Below are 15904 nucleotides of genomic sequence, written 5' to 3'. Positions count from 1 at the left end.
AATTTTTAGGCTTATGTCAAAACAAATATGGGAGAGCATATTTAGTTAATTGGCTAGGAGTTTTTGTTTTGCTGTAGAACTAACCAAAATACTAAATACAAATAAATGAATTTTAGATTTAGTGGCCCAAATAGATGAATCAGATTCAGGTTCTCCCAGAGCAGAATCAAAGAGAGAAATCTACTCTAGGAGAGATTGTGGGAATTGGGAGTGGGGAGGAAATTGGGATCAGTTGAGATGGGAGGTGAGAAGCAGGGTTGATTTGCAGGCCTCAATAATCTAGTAACCCAGGCAGGCACAGGAGACAAGTCCTTTGGTGCAGGAAAGTTAGGGATTTAGAAAATGGGCCTTCACTGGAAGTGGAGGCCTTTGAAAGCTACACCATCAATGAAAGGGTAGACAAAAAGAAGCTCACATAGCTGTTTAAGATGATAATAAGGAAGGCCTTTGCTCTAGTTAGACAAGGAAGTGTCCTCTGGGAATTACTAACTTTTTACTACTTCTTACATGACTTTGGTATTTGAATTAATACAACTAAACTTAGAAAATAACAGTCTCGGCCACAGCAAGTACCCGCCAAGATCCAGAGGAACGGGAATTCTCATATACTGCTAGTGAGAATGTAAAACAGTACAATTGCTGTGGAAAATTGTTTGGCAGTTCCGTAAAAAGGTAAACAAACGCCTACCATATGACCCAGGCATTGCACTCCTAGCTATTGTATTTGTGATAGCCCCAACTGGAAACAATCCAAATAACCACCACCAAGTGAATGTATAAACAAACTGTGGTGCATCCGTACCATGGAATACTACTCAGAGATAAAAAGAAAGAAACTATTGATACACACGATAACCTGGATGAATATCAAATTTTGAAATCAAAATATTAAAATTATTATGCTGAATGAAAGAAGCTATGCAAAAAATTGTACACACTACAGGATTCCATTTATTTACAATTCTGGAAAATGCAAACTAATATTTAGTGATAGGAAGTAGATCACGGATTGCCTGGGACAGGGCTAGAAGGAGGGATGGGATACAAAGTGGCACAATGAAACTTTGAGTTGGTGAAAATGTTTATCTTGATTGTGGAAAAGTGTTCACAGATTTATATATATATCAAACTAGATAAAATTTTGTACTGTAGCATTGGGCATTTGAAATAGGTTACATTCATTAAAAAACCATTGCTAATGCAAGAATTGCTACAAAATCTACTAAATACTTGTTGCATAAAACTTAAGGTTATTTTAAACTTCATGGGGAAGAGCAAATATCAAGAATAGACAAGTTGCTTTGAAAAAAGAGAATAAAGTATGCATTGAGAGGTATTACTCCTACAAAATATCAACATTTATTGTTAACTTCTCCTAATTAAGACACGTATTATAAAAATATTACAGAGCACAACAAACAAAGCAGTGTAGCAGAGTCCTGAGACAGACCCGTAGAAATATGGAAAAGCTGCATCTCAGAGGTGGAATTACAGACTAGAGGAGGAAGATGACCTGTTTAATAAATATATACAAAAATAACTTTCAGATGGATGAGAGACCAAACCACAAATCTTGCCAGCATTTACAAACAAATATAAAGATATACAACAATGACCTCAAGGAAGGAAGATTTTCTAAAGGTGTTAAAAGCATAAGTCAGACAGCAACTAGAAGTACATTACATTTTAAATCTTCTGTTTAACAAAGGATACTATATTATACACATTGGGAAGAGGTATTGGGGATAAATATCTCATATATAGATGTGTATATCTCGTAAAGAATTAGGACCCATAAGAGATGAAGAACATCTACAAATGAATAAGAAAAAGACAACGAACTGAATGAAAAGCAAATAAAGATGTGACCATTTACAAAAAAAAGAAACCTAAATGACCCGTAAACATGCAAAAAGTTTAATTTTATTGGCAATCATAGAAAGCAAATTAAAACAAAAATTATATATATTAGACTGACCGAAGTTTTAAAAAATATGGCAAAACTGAATGTCAGCAAAGAATTCCCATCTATCATGGTGAGGGTATAAATTGGTATAATCACTTTGGAGAGCAATTTGACAATTTCCAGTAACTTTTAAGACTTGTATACCTTAAAACCCAGAAATTCCATTTCTTGACTTATCCACTATAGCAACTTACAAACATATGCCTAATAAAACATATACATATTTTCCTTTCAGCAATATTTGTAATAGCAAAACCAGAAAAATCCTAAATACCTACCTACAGAATAAATAAATTATAGCATTTTCATTGTCATTGAAAAATAATGAACTAGAAAATTTATCAACAAGCATAAAACTAAAAAAATAGGCCCATTAAAGACGGCAATTCAAGATATCATATAAACGTTATGACACCAACGCTGCACTTTCAGGTTTAATAGATTTGCGGTAAAAATACAAGATAAACATGTTCATGGAAACGATAAATACAAAATTCTCTATGATGGTTACATCTAGAGAAGGGAGACTGGGAAATTTCTTTGAAGAGGGATATATAGAGGCTGTCAACTGTATCTACATTGTTTGACTTCTTAAGACTAAACTTAAAATATTTCGGTCCAACACAACATAAGGTTATTTTGATCAGAGTTATGTACAAACTCTTGAAATTATTCATAAGCCAACAGCAGTGAGGGAATGGGTTAGAAGGTATCTGACTGTGTGACAATGTTATTTTAAAATATTCAGTTTTGGCATCACCTGCTCCTGTATCCGTATGGCTTGTTGCTTGACGTTGTAAAAAGAAAAATCAGCAGTTCAGGAAGCTTGGGTAGTTCTGGTTCGAGGATATCCAGACACGCTCAGCCTTTTTCCTACACTGGCTTTCTTTTGTACATGCTGATCAATTACTGCAAGCATTCATGTATTCCTGGGTTACTCTGGGCAATGAATTTTACAGGTTAAAGACTCCATGGGAAGTTTCTGACAAGTTTTAAGACTTCCTTGTTTTTCTAATCCATTGTCCAATCATTTGGGTGGTAAAGTTACAGAGCATTTAACCAGGACTCAGAAAACTATCTTTAGCTAATTTTTTGACCTTGTGAAAATTTCATAAGCTCTCTGTACTTACCATTTTTTTTGTAAAATACACTTTGAACTAGCTCGCTAATAACCATCTTTCCAGTTCTAAAGATTTCAAATTTCCTTTCTAAAATTAATTTACATTGTTAGCCTAAAGGAAATCATTATAATTTTATCTACTACATTGACACAGTCTCATTGTGACAAAACTTTAGGATGTCTAGCTTGAGGTCTCAGATATTATTTGCTGACATTAATTCTCTGAAGACATAATTATAATTGGTTTATCAGCTAAAAGCATGATCAGAGGACTTTTATCAGAGTACAATGAAAATGTACACATATATTCTTTCAAGCTAAAGATTCATGTACCAAAGATTTAAGCGTGAACCAATTGATTTGCAAACTGTTCAGGGAACTTAGATCCTTCTAGGATATGAATTAAGCTTTGGTCACAGCAGTGTCTTCCTTCTCCAAACTGTGTTTCATTGACACCCCATAATTAATTGGCTTTTAAATAAATGTTCTCTTTGTATTTCCCTACCTGGCAAGAAATTAAGCAAAATTTTCACTTGAAATAACTTTTAGAAAAATTTTAAAATGTCTCTGTCATTTGAGTTATTGTTTCCTCAAAAATATAAATAGTTCAAGAACATTTTGGGTACTAAGAGTTGATTGTTCTTTAGCTTGGTATAAATAGGAAAGCTCACTTATGATATTTCTTTAATGAGGTATGTATGACATTAACTTGTAATGAGATGCTTTCAAAGATAGAGCTACAAATACCCTAACAGTCTGCTACAGATTAAAGCTAATACTTTCCCAATGGTTGGAAACACTGTTAAACGCTCCAATTGTCATCACCACCACCCCACAAAAGTAATTCTGTGATATACATAAAAATATAAGTTTTTTAAACTTAAAAATGGTATTGCATGTTTAAACCTCATCAACTGTGTAATGAACTGTATAAAAATGTATCTACATGAACCCTTCCCACAATTTCCGTAAAGTTTAGTCTTTTTCTTAGCAGTGTGGTAAAATAAATTCTAGGGAAAATCTATTCCTAAATAACTCTTTCTGGCTACTAATTAGGGTTTTAAATGAAATAATTCACAATATATGAATCAAAAAGAACTATGTATTGAGTTTTAAACAGTGTATACAATGATGCTCTTGTATGATCTCTTATCCGATACTTAAGCAGGGAAATTAGTCTGCTGTGTTACTCTAGGCAATTTGGCAGAATTTCTATATATGGTACAAATGGACAATATTTTAATTTTCATTGATTTGAAAGAAAATTAGTAATATCATAAGATTGAATTATGTATAAACAGTAATTTGTTGAAAAATAATTATTTCAAATGTTTAGTGGCATCAATATTTCATCATATACTATAAAATATGCAGGTTGTAGAAGACAACTACGTAGGTCTTTCAAAAAAGTCTGATTCTCCCAGGTGTATTTGTTAATATTTTACCTGTCAGTCTTGACTTTCCAACTGGATTGAAAGCTTCATATATCTTCTGAGGTTCTGAGAAAATAGAAGAAACTAATTAAATATATGATGTTTGTTGTAGTTTCAAAATACTCAGATCTATTATTTTGGAAAAACTTATTTTTCACAGTTAGTATAAACAAGCCTAAGGGTCTTTTGATGATGGCCAAATATAGATCTTTACTGTTTAGCTTGTGACTGGAATGTGAACCTTAATTCCAAAAATTATAAATTTAATAAGATTTTTATTAATTGAGTTCATCGACAAAAGAAGCTGTGGACTATTCTCAGGTTATTTAACTATGGATTAAAGGCTCAGGAGAGCTGGGAAATGACGTATTAGTGTAACCTTCTCTTTGCTATTTCCCCAGTGAGTAACCAAGTAGTCCTTGAGTTGTCCCAAATCTGTTTATGGCAACTATACTTATTATTGTAATTATATAATTTAGTTAATGTCACAACAAACCAATTAATATCACATAAAACCAATAAGAAATGAGTGACAACTGAACAAAGTTATAATTTCTATGGAAACTTAGTTGAAAACTTTGAAAATATTGATAATAATAAGGTGAGTTCTAAAGAAATATATGTTAAATTAGCTTTGATGAGATAATTGTAAAATATAGAAGAAAATATCATAAAAATCTTAAACAAATCTACATCCAGGGAGATTCACAAGTGTCTTGTTTGCTTGCTCGTCCTTAACAGTCTGGAAGTCACAGACGGTGCTTTATGGGTGTGGTTTACACACAAAGACTATAGGAAGTCCAGTCATTGGATCCACACCCAAAGATTTGCCCATGCATTAAAAGAACATGAATGAGTGCACATTTTTTACATGTTATGGTATGTATATATCATTTGTATTTTTCTCATCTTAATAGACTTTAAAAACATTAATCTACTACCAACTGCTCCTAATCATTTGAGAATAGAGGGCATCTATTTTAAATGCCAGGCAAATTATGGATATTGGGAATGGAGTGGTGAATGAAGTCCTTGCAACTTTGAAAATCACTTTGTGTAGGAGAGAGGGTGAGACAGGCATGGGAAGACAGACAATAAATATAAAAGCTAATAATCAAATGATAATTACAAGTTAACCTAAGGTCCTAAGTGCTATGAAGAGACTATAAACATACAGACTAGTAGAGAGTGATAGACAATTACTTTGATTATGGTGGTCAGGGAAAGCATCTTTGAAGAGCAGGAATTTGAACAGAAACTTGAAAATAGTCATGAAAATACCTGGGGCAAGAGAACACCAGACAGAAAAAGGTTAGACAGGTTTAAGGAACATCTAGAAGGCCACTGTGGCTGGACAGTTGTGAATAATGGGGAGAGTGGAGAAGTTAAATTCAGGGAGATGTGTAGGAGTCAGTTCACATAAGGCTTTTTAGATAATGACAAGTCTCTTGATAAGGGTTTTGACTTTAGTTTAAACGCAATGGGAAGCCACTGGAGAGTTTTAAGCCAGTATATAATATAATCAGATTTATACTCTCATTTCTACTTTAAAGTGATCACTCTGGCTGCTTTATGGAGAGGCAAGGCTAAAAGCCAATATAGAAGTACTGCTGAATCTCAAGGGTTAGCATGGTAGCAATGGAGATGGCAATCTGTGATTTGATTTAGTATTTTTTCTAGAAAGCGGCCAACAGATTTTGCTGATGATATAAGTGAAGTGGAAGAGAGAGGAATCAAAAATAACTTGTGAATTTTGGGCTTAGCATCATTAGCAGAGATTAGGATGACGAGGGGAGGGATAGATTTGATCTCTGGGGCAAGTGGTAATCAAGTGATCAGTTCTGAACAATAATTTCAAGGTTAAGTTGCCAATTTGATATTTAGGTAGAGACATCAAGTAGGCAGTTGGACATACAACTCAAGATCTCAGTAGAGGGGCTATAGCTGGAGAAATAAATTTAAAAATAATCAGGATATATGTATATTTGAAAGCATAGGTCTGGATGAGCCCATCTAAGGGACGGTCAAGTCCAGAAAAGAGAAGAAAAAAGAACTGAGACACAAGGCAAACTTTCCTTAAGAGTTAGGACCAGGGAGAAGGAGCCAAAAAGCAGCAGACAAGGAGGTATAGAAAATTAGATAACTTTGTTGTAAATGAAAGTTTAAAAAAATGCTGTTTTGAGAAAGAGAATGGACTCAATAGTATACATGGTTGGGAAAGATAAAGACTGTTGTGACTCTGATAACATATTTAGAGCCCTTCTCAGAGCTCTTCTTTTGAGTAATAAGAAAACGCCTAGGGTGTCTTAAAAGTAGACAGGAAGACGTGGACCCCACAAGTGTAAATGACTTGTTTAAGGAATTTTGCTATGAATAGAAGAGAGAAATGGATGGGAGCTCTAGAGGGATATTAGGTCACCAGAAGAGTAGAAGAGAGCTAATACTAGCTGAGGCATGTTGCTATGCCAGAGAGGGTAAGGCAGGTGTGAGGGAGGAACTGAGGATACGGAAGAGACGTAGAACACCACAGAAGTAAAATCCTTGGACACGCAACAGACATTGGGTCCACGCGTAACTGTAGAGATTGACCTAAGACAAACGCGAGGCACTTATTTTATTGTGAAGGAAGGAAATGCAGAGTAAATGAGTGCAGATGCAGAGGGAAGATTTGTGTTGGTAACTTGAGTCCACTCCCGTTTGATTACTTTGTGGTTAAGAGCATCGCTCTGGGGCTGACAGCCAAGGTTCAGCTCTTAGCCTGGCCTCTGACCACTTGCTAATCTTGGACAAGTTCCTATGTGGCTTCATTTCTTCATCTGTAAAGTGTAGAACTACCTTATAAGGTTGTTGTGAGGATGTAATGATTCATTAAATTAGTTAATATATCTGCTACACTTAGAGTAGTGTCATAATTCTTTGTTTGAGCTGAGCTAGCAGCTAAGAATGAGGAGACAAATAAAAGGGGATTCTGGAAAGTTTTGTTTTTCTTAACGTGTTGTTTGTCCTGACAATCTACTAGGTATTATTTTAAATGCTTTAAATGTATGAATATATTAAATACCCACAACATCTCTATTAGACATATAGATAAGAAATTTGCCCAAGCTCACACAGCCGGTAGTGCCAGAGCTAGTATTCATGCTAAGGCAGTCTGCCTTCAGAGCCCGAAATCTTTGCCTTTTTTAAGGAGGATTTTTTTTCCCTTACATTTGTGTTGAGGTACAAAATATATAAAGTATCAACAAAGAAGATATACAAATAAACACATGAAAATATGTTCAGCATCATTATTCATCAGGGAAATGCACATTAATAGTATAATGTCACACCTATCGGATGCATAAAATGAAAAACAGTGATAACATCAAATGCTGGTGAGGATGTAGAGAAACTAGATCACTCATGTATTGCTCTTGGGAATTTAAAATGGTACAGATACTCTGGGAAATAGTCTGGCAGTTCCTTTCAAAACTATAAATGGACTTATCTTAAACCTCAGAAATTGCACTCTTGGGCATTTAGCCCAGAGAAGTGAAGACTTATTTTCATGCAGAAACCTGCTCATGAATGTTTGTAGCAGCTTTATTCATAATAGCCCCAAACTGGAAACAGCTCAAATGGCTTTCAGCAGGTGAATGGTTAAACGAACTGTGGTATAGCCACACCATGGATTCAGCACTGAGCAATAAAAAGGAACAAACTGTTGGGACACACAGCAACTTGGGTGAACCTCAAGGAATTATGCTGAGTAAGAAAGCCAATCTCAAAAGATATATACTCCATGATTCCATCATGTTACATTCGTGAAATATCATCATTAGAGGAATGAGAACAGATTAGTAGCTGCCAGGGATTAGGGACAAGAGAGAAGATAGAGAGGTCTGTGCTATCGATGGCTAGCACAAGGTAATCTTGTGTTGATAGAATAGTTGACTTTCTCGATTATGATGGTAGTTATACAAGGCTACACGTTAATAAAATTGCATTAAGCTATGTACATAAAAGAGTACATAATAACCTTTGACATCTGAATAAGCTCTAGCAATTGTACTAATCTCAATGTCTTGGTTTTGATATTCTATTATAGTTGTGTGAGATGTGAACTTTGAGGGACGCTGGGGAAAGGATGGACATGATTCGCCTCTACATTTTTTTACAACCTCCTGTGAATCTATACCTGTTTCAAAATAAAAAGTTTTTAAAAAAATACGTAAAGTGAAATACAAAAACGTGTCATTCCCAAGCGCACAGCTCAATGAATTTTCCCACATGCACACGTCCATGTAACCACCATCCAGAAAAAGAAATAGAACCATTCCAGCACTCTGCAAGGTTTCCATGTGTCTTTCCGAGTTACTACCCACTTACTCAGACTTCTATCACCACTCTGACTTCTATTACCATCGATAAGTTTTTGCTGATTTGGAACTTTGTGCAAATGGAATGAATCCAATGGCAAATAGTCTCATGCCTCTGGCTCCCATCTGTGTTGGTACATGCATCAGCCATTGCTCTTTTCCATTGCTGTGTGTAAATACACCACATATTTTTTTGCTTTGCTGTTGATGGCTATTTGGGTTGCTTTCTAGTCTCTGGTCATCTTGAATTAAACTGCTATGATTGTTCTTGCATGTGTATTTTGGTATATACATTTTTTTTCTTGGGAATGTGCCTGGAAGTAGAATTGCTTTAGTGGATAGAGCCAAACAATTTTGAATCAACTACACTTCCACGTGCTAAGTGTGAGAGATCCAATTGTTGTACCTCTTTGCTAGCCCATGGAACCTGTGATCCTAACCTCCAGGCTATATATAGGAGTGAGGAAAAGACGTGAAATAAATAGTAAATACAGCAGAGAGTAGCAAAAGGACTCTACCTGGAAAGTATGGTAGGATTACTGAGATGAGTAAATATCCATTTGAAATTTCATGATCCTAACTTTCAAGGAAAAGGAGTGGTCTTCACTGTGTGGTTTTCTCCATCAGAATTCATCTGCTTGGGTGCTGATATAGGTTGTTGGATTTAATCACGGTATTTTGGAAAAAACAAGTGGAGCAGACTGGAGTCCTTTGAAGAACTTAATGCCTTGTAGCTGGGAAGTTTGTAGATGGTGGCAACAAGGAGAGACAATGCATGCTTCTAAAAGTGGTGATGACCATATTTTGAGGTACTATATGTTTCTTGGGTTTTTTTTTTAATCAACAGGGTGTTTTGTTTTGTTTGCAGAGGAAGATTTGCCCTAAGCTAACATCTGTTGCCAATCTTCCTCCTTCTTTCTTCTTTTTTGCCCCCCAAAATCCCTTAGTTGTGTATAATTGTAAGTTCTTCTGGTTCTGTGTGAGCTGCTGCCACAGCATGGCTTCTGACAGACCACTGGTGTGGGTTCCACGCTGGGAACCAAACCTGGGCTGCTGAAGCAGTGTGCCCAAATTTTAACCACTTGGCCATTAGGGCTGGCTTTCTTGTTTTTTTCTTTCTAAGAACCTCAATTTATCCTTTGCATCTTTTTTTATTTTTTGGTGAGGAAGATTGGCCCTGAACTAACATCTGTTGACAACCTTCCTCTTTTTGCTTGAGGAAGATTGTCCTTGAGCTAACATCCATGCCAATCTTCCTCTATTTTGTGTGTGGGTTGCTGCCATAGCATGAGTTGATGAGCGGTGTGTTGGTCTGTGCCCACGATCTGAACTCCTGAATCCGGGGCTGCCAAAGCAGAGCTCATGAACTTAACCACTACACCACCAGGCCAGCCCCCTCCTTTGCATCTTTTAAACCTTTTTATATACACCTTTTAGAGAGTGTGCAAATTCTTAGTATCTATAAGAAACTACTTTTGACAATCACGGCAGACAAAATTGCAGCAATGTGTTGTTGTTTACACATCAGTATCTCCCATTTTGCTTTTATGTTGCTTGCGCTTTTTACCAGCAGAGCCCATTGTTTGATATTCTCTATAGAACTTCATGCACTTTAAAGTTTACACATTCTATAGTCCATCCATTATCTTCTCTTTCAAAGCTTTTAGAAACATAAAAGGAGACAATGTTATTATCACAAATTTCTGATTCCAGTTCCCCATATATTTGTTAAATCTGTTCTACAATCCTGCCATTTAGAAGGTTTCATTGAGACTTCCCTTCAGAGATGCCACTGCCTTTTCATATCCTACCTACTAACAAGGCTTAGCTGAGGAATGTGCAGGAAAACAAGATAGTATTAATTATTTTTAATATAATGATTATTGATAAAGGTTTCTCAAAGTAGTTCTGGGTTTTACAGAAAATCAGTTAACTTTTTATTATCTTTTTGCAAATAATTCTGTTAAGAAGTTATCAGTGCATGCAGGTGTATGTTTATAACTGTGCACTGTAAAAGGTTTTATGATCCTGTGGACTGGGCCCTCTCTTTTAATAAAATCATTTTCACTTCATTATGTAAAATTCTTGACCAAGAACTTTGGCTAGAGTGACTTGACCTTATTTATTATGCTCCTCCTCAGTTACAGCCATAACAGCAATTTTAAAATTCCTACTACACAGTTGAATTTTTCCAAAAATATTTTTGAAATAAAAATGCTATTTTAAAAAATTCTAGAAAATACTCTTTTGTATTTCATGACAACTTAAAACATAGAATGATTCCTAACGCTAGATCTATCCACAGTATTGGGAGGCATTATGATTTTTAGTGGTTTTGGTGACTACTTCTGATAGAACACCCTATGTTTCTTCAGTTCATGACGTATGATGTTAAAGGTAGTTGGAATGACCTTGTAGATGAAAAATACCAGCTCAACAGTAAATTAGCTTCTCTTTACATAATTTATAAAAACATGTTCATGTTACTACAATATCATTTAACATTTTTATTGAGTTATTCTTATAAAGGAAAAATATAGTAGGTTTCAAGTTTCCAGATATAGGGAGAACCAAGTTTCAACTTCCTCCTAATTTCAAACCCAAAATGTTCTTATTTTGTTGGGAGAACTTTTCTAAGGGTACAGAAGTTATTGTTATCTAATGCCATAGCCCCTTTATATAAATATACCAATTTGATAGTTTTATGAATTTATTTTGAGGAGAGAAGATCTTCGAAGGCAAGATTAAGACTGAATCTATTCTCAGCATTTCCAAGGTCTACAATGCAATTGGTTGTAAAAAGTGGAAACCAATTCTGATTTGCATAAGCCAAAGGTAAGTATTATTAAAAGGGCATGTGGGGCCACAGAATGAATGGGAGGCTGGGAAGTAGGCTTGCCTCCAGCAGAGCTGCTTAGAGCCGGAAAGCTAGAAGCCAGTGGCTATCTTTTAGCAGAAACAGTAAGGCTAGGTCTTGTGAGGCTCTAAGGACATCGTCTCTACTGCAGCGTTGAAAGTATTCTTCTTGTTCTTCATTGTCTGAGACATTCACACAGGAGACAGACCTGGTTGGGGGCATCTGATTAGCTGTTGCAAGGAAATATGCGTATATTGCCCTTCTGGTGTTTGTTGTGGGAGGCAGACCATTGCCTTTCAACAAAATGGCGCACAGTAGGGAACTCCTGCCAAATAGGAAGGAAGGATGGAAGCCCATCAACTAAAGGAAAATACCAAATTCACAAATGACCTTTTCTTAAAAGGTTATTAAAAAATTGAATATATACATACATATATACACACACATTTATGTGTGTGTGTATATAATATATGTCTATATATAAATTAAGTATATATATATATATATATACACACACATGCATTTCATGTAAAAATACATGTACAGTTTACACATACATTTCAGAAGAAATAAAAGTCTTCCGAAGAAAGAGATTCTAAAGTTCTTTTTTCTACGATTTTTCTCGCTCCTTTTCCCCTTCCTGAGCCATACTATTTTAATCCAGAGAGAAAGTATTCTGACTGCTGGTTTCCTTGACCTCTGTGCAATGAATCAGTGTGTAAACTATGTGAATAAAACACATATAGCATTTTTCAATGATATCATCATCTCATAGAAAACAATGTACAATTGTCCCATTATTTCTCTTCTCAACAGAAAGAGGAGAAATTGGAGTTGCTTATTTTCATATGGACTGGACAAGCAATGCTGTCACAGGTGCTGCATGATGGGTGCCACATATGTGACCCTGCTGCCCCGAGCAAGCTCCGTGGCATGCTTCCCTCAACCCTCTCTTCACCAGGGGTCTGTGCCTCTGGGGACGCTGTGGCTGGGCTAACCTTTCCCAGCTGCGCCCTGAGCTCTCGCTCTCCTCTCAGCACCTTGCCAGGAAGAGGCTGAGGGCTTCCGGCAGCTCCGGCCACGGGGGTCCTGGCTAATTAGATTTCTACTCTCAATGGACTTTCAAATGATGTAGTTTAAAGTTCCAATAATAAGTGGCAGTTTCTCATGCGAATGCTGCATCTCAGAAGGGGAACCAGGATCCTTAGTCTAAAAGTTTTAAAATGTGACTTTGTGATCAGAGATGAGGCAACGTAGAAAACTACATAATTTTGGATAGTAACTAGGAGATAGTTAAAAACATAGATAAACAAGTAATCACAAAGTTTGATCACAAAGTTTGAAGATAATCTCGCTCCAGACGCGTAAAGTCTTTGAAGAAAACTAATGCTTCCATTTTCTTTTCCTTATATTTAATTAAAATATATAGAGAACAATAGATAGCTCTGTTTACAATTTAGGATTATATCTAAAGCTCTATTATTTACAAAGTAAAGAGTAATCTAAATGGATTGTATTTGATGACAATATTAAACAGTTAAGAAAATTATTCTCCATTAAGTTTGTCTCTGTATACAAAAGTAGGGCCACTCTTAAATGCAATTTCTCCATGACACTGACCCAGTTTTTAATGATAAAAACCTAAGTAACCTATGGAATTTTAGTTATTTTCCTTTTGGACTTTCTTGATATTTATGTTTTCTATTAAAATATAAGAGGATAGATTTCAGCTCACTTTTCATGGAGAAAGGGTTACCCTTCTAAAAGTTTTTTGGCATATTTAAGTTGCAATACTCAAGTTGCAAAGTTTTCTGGTGTTTAGAGATGGTGCACCAAAGAAAGCTTATTTGGGAAGCAAAGTTGGCTGAAATCCTTTACAGATGCAGTCAGGGCAACTGGAAAACAAAAGTAGAAAATGCATACATCCAATGTCATCTAGGTAATCTTAGTTGTGATCGAAGCCTGTCTTTCTTTCCTTTTAGAAACACTGAGTCTTTGCAGAAGTGGGTTAAGAGAGGGGACACCTGCTTTTCATTTGAGAGTTGACAGGCCATCAAACATTACTGAATCTTGCTTAATTCTTAGCATTCTTTTCCCTGTTCCGATTTTATTTTCATTCTATGCTCTTCACTGTAAATTAATTTTTCAGCCCAAACGTCCAAACTAGTTTTTACTTTAAAAACCAGCTTGTCTCTTACCTTCCTGCCTTCATCTTTTCTTCTGTTAAGTTATTCTATTGTCATTTCTTTATTCCTGGGCTTCAGTGAGTCACTCACTGTCCCCACAACCCTGCTGAGCCACCTCCCCAAGCATGAAGTTACTTTATAGCAGCTGCTCTTAACCACCAAGAAGAAAAATAAAATTGAAAACAAACCTCGTTATTTGTAAGTGGAAGTGTGAGAAGAAAAGTACTCCTTTGTTTGCATAGTCACAGGTTCTCTTGGCTTTTTTTCCAGTTTAGTGGTAGAAGGTGAGTGCATCCAACACAGGAGCATATTTTATATCCCTTAAACTGGGGGAGAATGACAGGAAATAGTTCTAACCAGGGATAGAATGACCGACTTTTGCCCATTGTGGTAGTACACAGAGAGAGTACTCACATTGCTGAGAAATGATCCGTTTCCCAGAGGTTTTTGCAAATGAAATACACTTTATCCTGCTAATGCCTTCCCCTCTTGCTTTTAAGTTGCTAAAACTTCATGAAAACGAGGCAAGAGACGGGGAGGGGCCACTTTCTCTAGATATATCAAAGAAGAGCTATTTTTTTCTGTTTAATTTTTTAAAAATTTCCAAACGTTTTTTTCTCCCTCTTTTTCCCCCTCCTCCTTCACATCATTGGGTCACAGAGAGGTGAAGTTACTTCAAACATTTCCTGAAAATTGACAAATAAACAAATTCACAGGAGTAAAGTTAGCCATAGTAGTGGACATTTGTTTAGGCTGATGAAAGAAACGAGATTTGATTCAAGGACTCTCTGCTCTTCCAATCTGAGCTTGCCTCCAGCAACACCAAAACAACTTTCTTCTTTATAACTAATGTTTTTAGCTCATTGATATGGGGCAGGGGCCACTTCACAGCTTTGGGGAACTGTATGAAGGTTTCTGGGTGCAGAGGACTGGCTGTGATCCCCAGGTCAGCTTCTGCAGCCTCTGCCACTTTAGCAGTCGCCCTCAGGGCGGAGGTGATGGACACTGGAGCCATTCTAGTACAAGGGGGGCTGCTCTTTACCAAAAATTCTTGGAAAAAGAATTTCAGAAAAATTTCAACTTGGGTGCAATGAAGACAATGGGTTGGAGGAGCCCACCTAGAAACAGGGAAAAATGTGTTAGGCATCCTGAATTTAAAATTGATGGTGTACTTGGCAGAATAATGATGCCTTTAAGATCTCAGGTACCAATCCCTGGAACCTGGGAAGATGCTCAGTTAGACGGCAAAAGTGAATTAAGGTAGCAGATGGAAGTAAGGTTGCTAATCATTCGCTGGCCTTAAAATAAGTGATCCTGGATTATCCAGGTGGTCCCAATGTAATCACAAGGATTTAAAAGTGAACGAGGGAGAGGCCAGCCCCCTGGCCTAGCGGTTAAGTTTGGCATGTCCTACCTCAGAGGCCCGGGGTTCCAGGCACAGTCCTACCCCACTCGTCAGCCATGCTGTGTCAGTGACCCACATACAAAATAGAGGAAGACTGGCACAGATGTTACCTCAGGGCTAATCTTCCTCAAGCAAAAAAAAAAAAAAAAGACAAAGATTGGAACGAATGGTAACAGATGTTAGCACAGGATGAATCTTCCTCAGCAAAAAAAAAGTTAATGAGGGAAACAGAAGAGGAGGTCAAAGAGATGCAGTGTGAGAAGAACTCAACTCACTTTTGCTGGCTCTGAGATGGAGGAAGGAGGCTGTGAGCTAAGAAGTGTGGTCGCCTCTGGAAGACAGAAAATGCAAGGAAACAGATTCACCCCCAGAGCCTGCAGGAGGAGCACAGCCCTGCCAACACCTTGGTTATAGCCCACGAAGACCCGTGTCAGGCTTCTGCCCTACAGAACTGTAGGATAATAAATGTGTGTTCTTTTAAACCAATGAGGTTGTGGCTGTTACAGCAGCAATAGAAAACTAATAGAGGTCAAATTGATTTGTTGGGTAGGTTGTGGGAAAGTCGAGGTACGTCTCCCT

At 36.6% G+C, this 15904-nt stretch overlaps 1 long non-coding RNA gene across 1 annotated transcript; it reads right to left on the bottom strand.

Annotated features, from left to right (window-relative positions):
* Positions 1–1338: 1338 nt before the first annotated feature.
* On the bottom strand, positions 1339–14274 carry LOC138916008 (uncharacterized). The gene is made up of 3 exons (XR_011422622.1): positions 14109–14274; positions 4532–4585; positions 1339–2905 (listed from the first exon to the last, which is right to left on the bottom strand). It is a non-coding gene; the product is annotated as an uncharacterized lncRNA (long non-coding RNA).
* Between the last annotated feature and the right edge of the window lie 1630 nt (positions 14275–15904).

The sequence above is a fragment of the Equus caballus genome, chromosome 10 (assembly GCF_041296265.1).
Source record: "Equus caballus isolate H_3958 breed thoroughbred chromosome 10, TB-T2T, whole genome shotgun sequence".
Classification (NCBI taxonomy): domain Eukaryota; kingdom Metazoa; phylum Chordata; class Mammalia; order Perissodactyla; family Equidae; genus Equus; species Equus caballus.
Note: the sequence above shows the minus strand (reverse complement) of the source record. Positions and strands in the feature narration are given on the sequence as shown.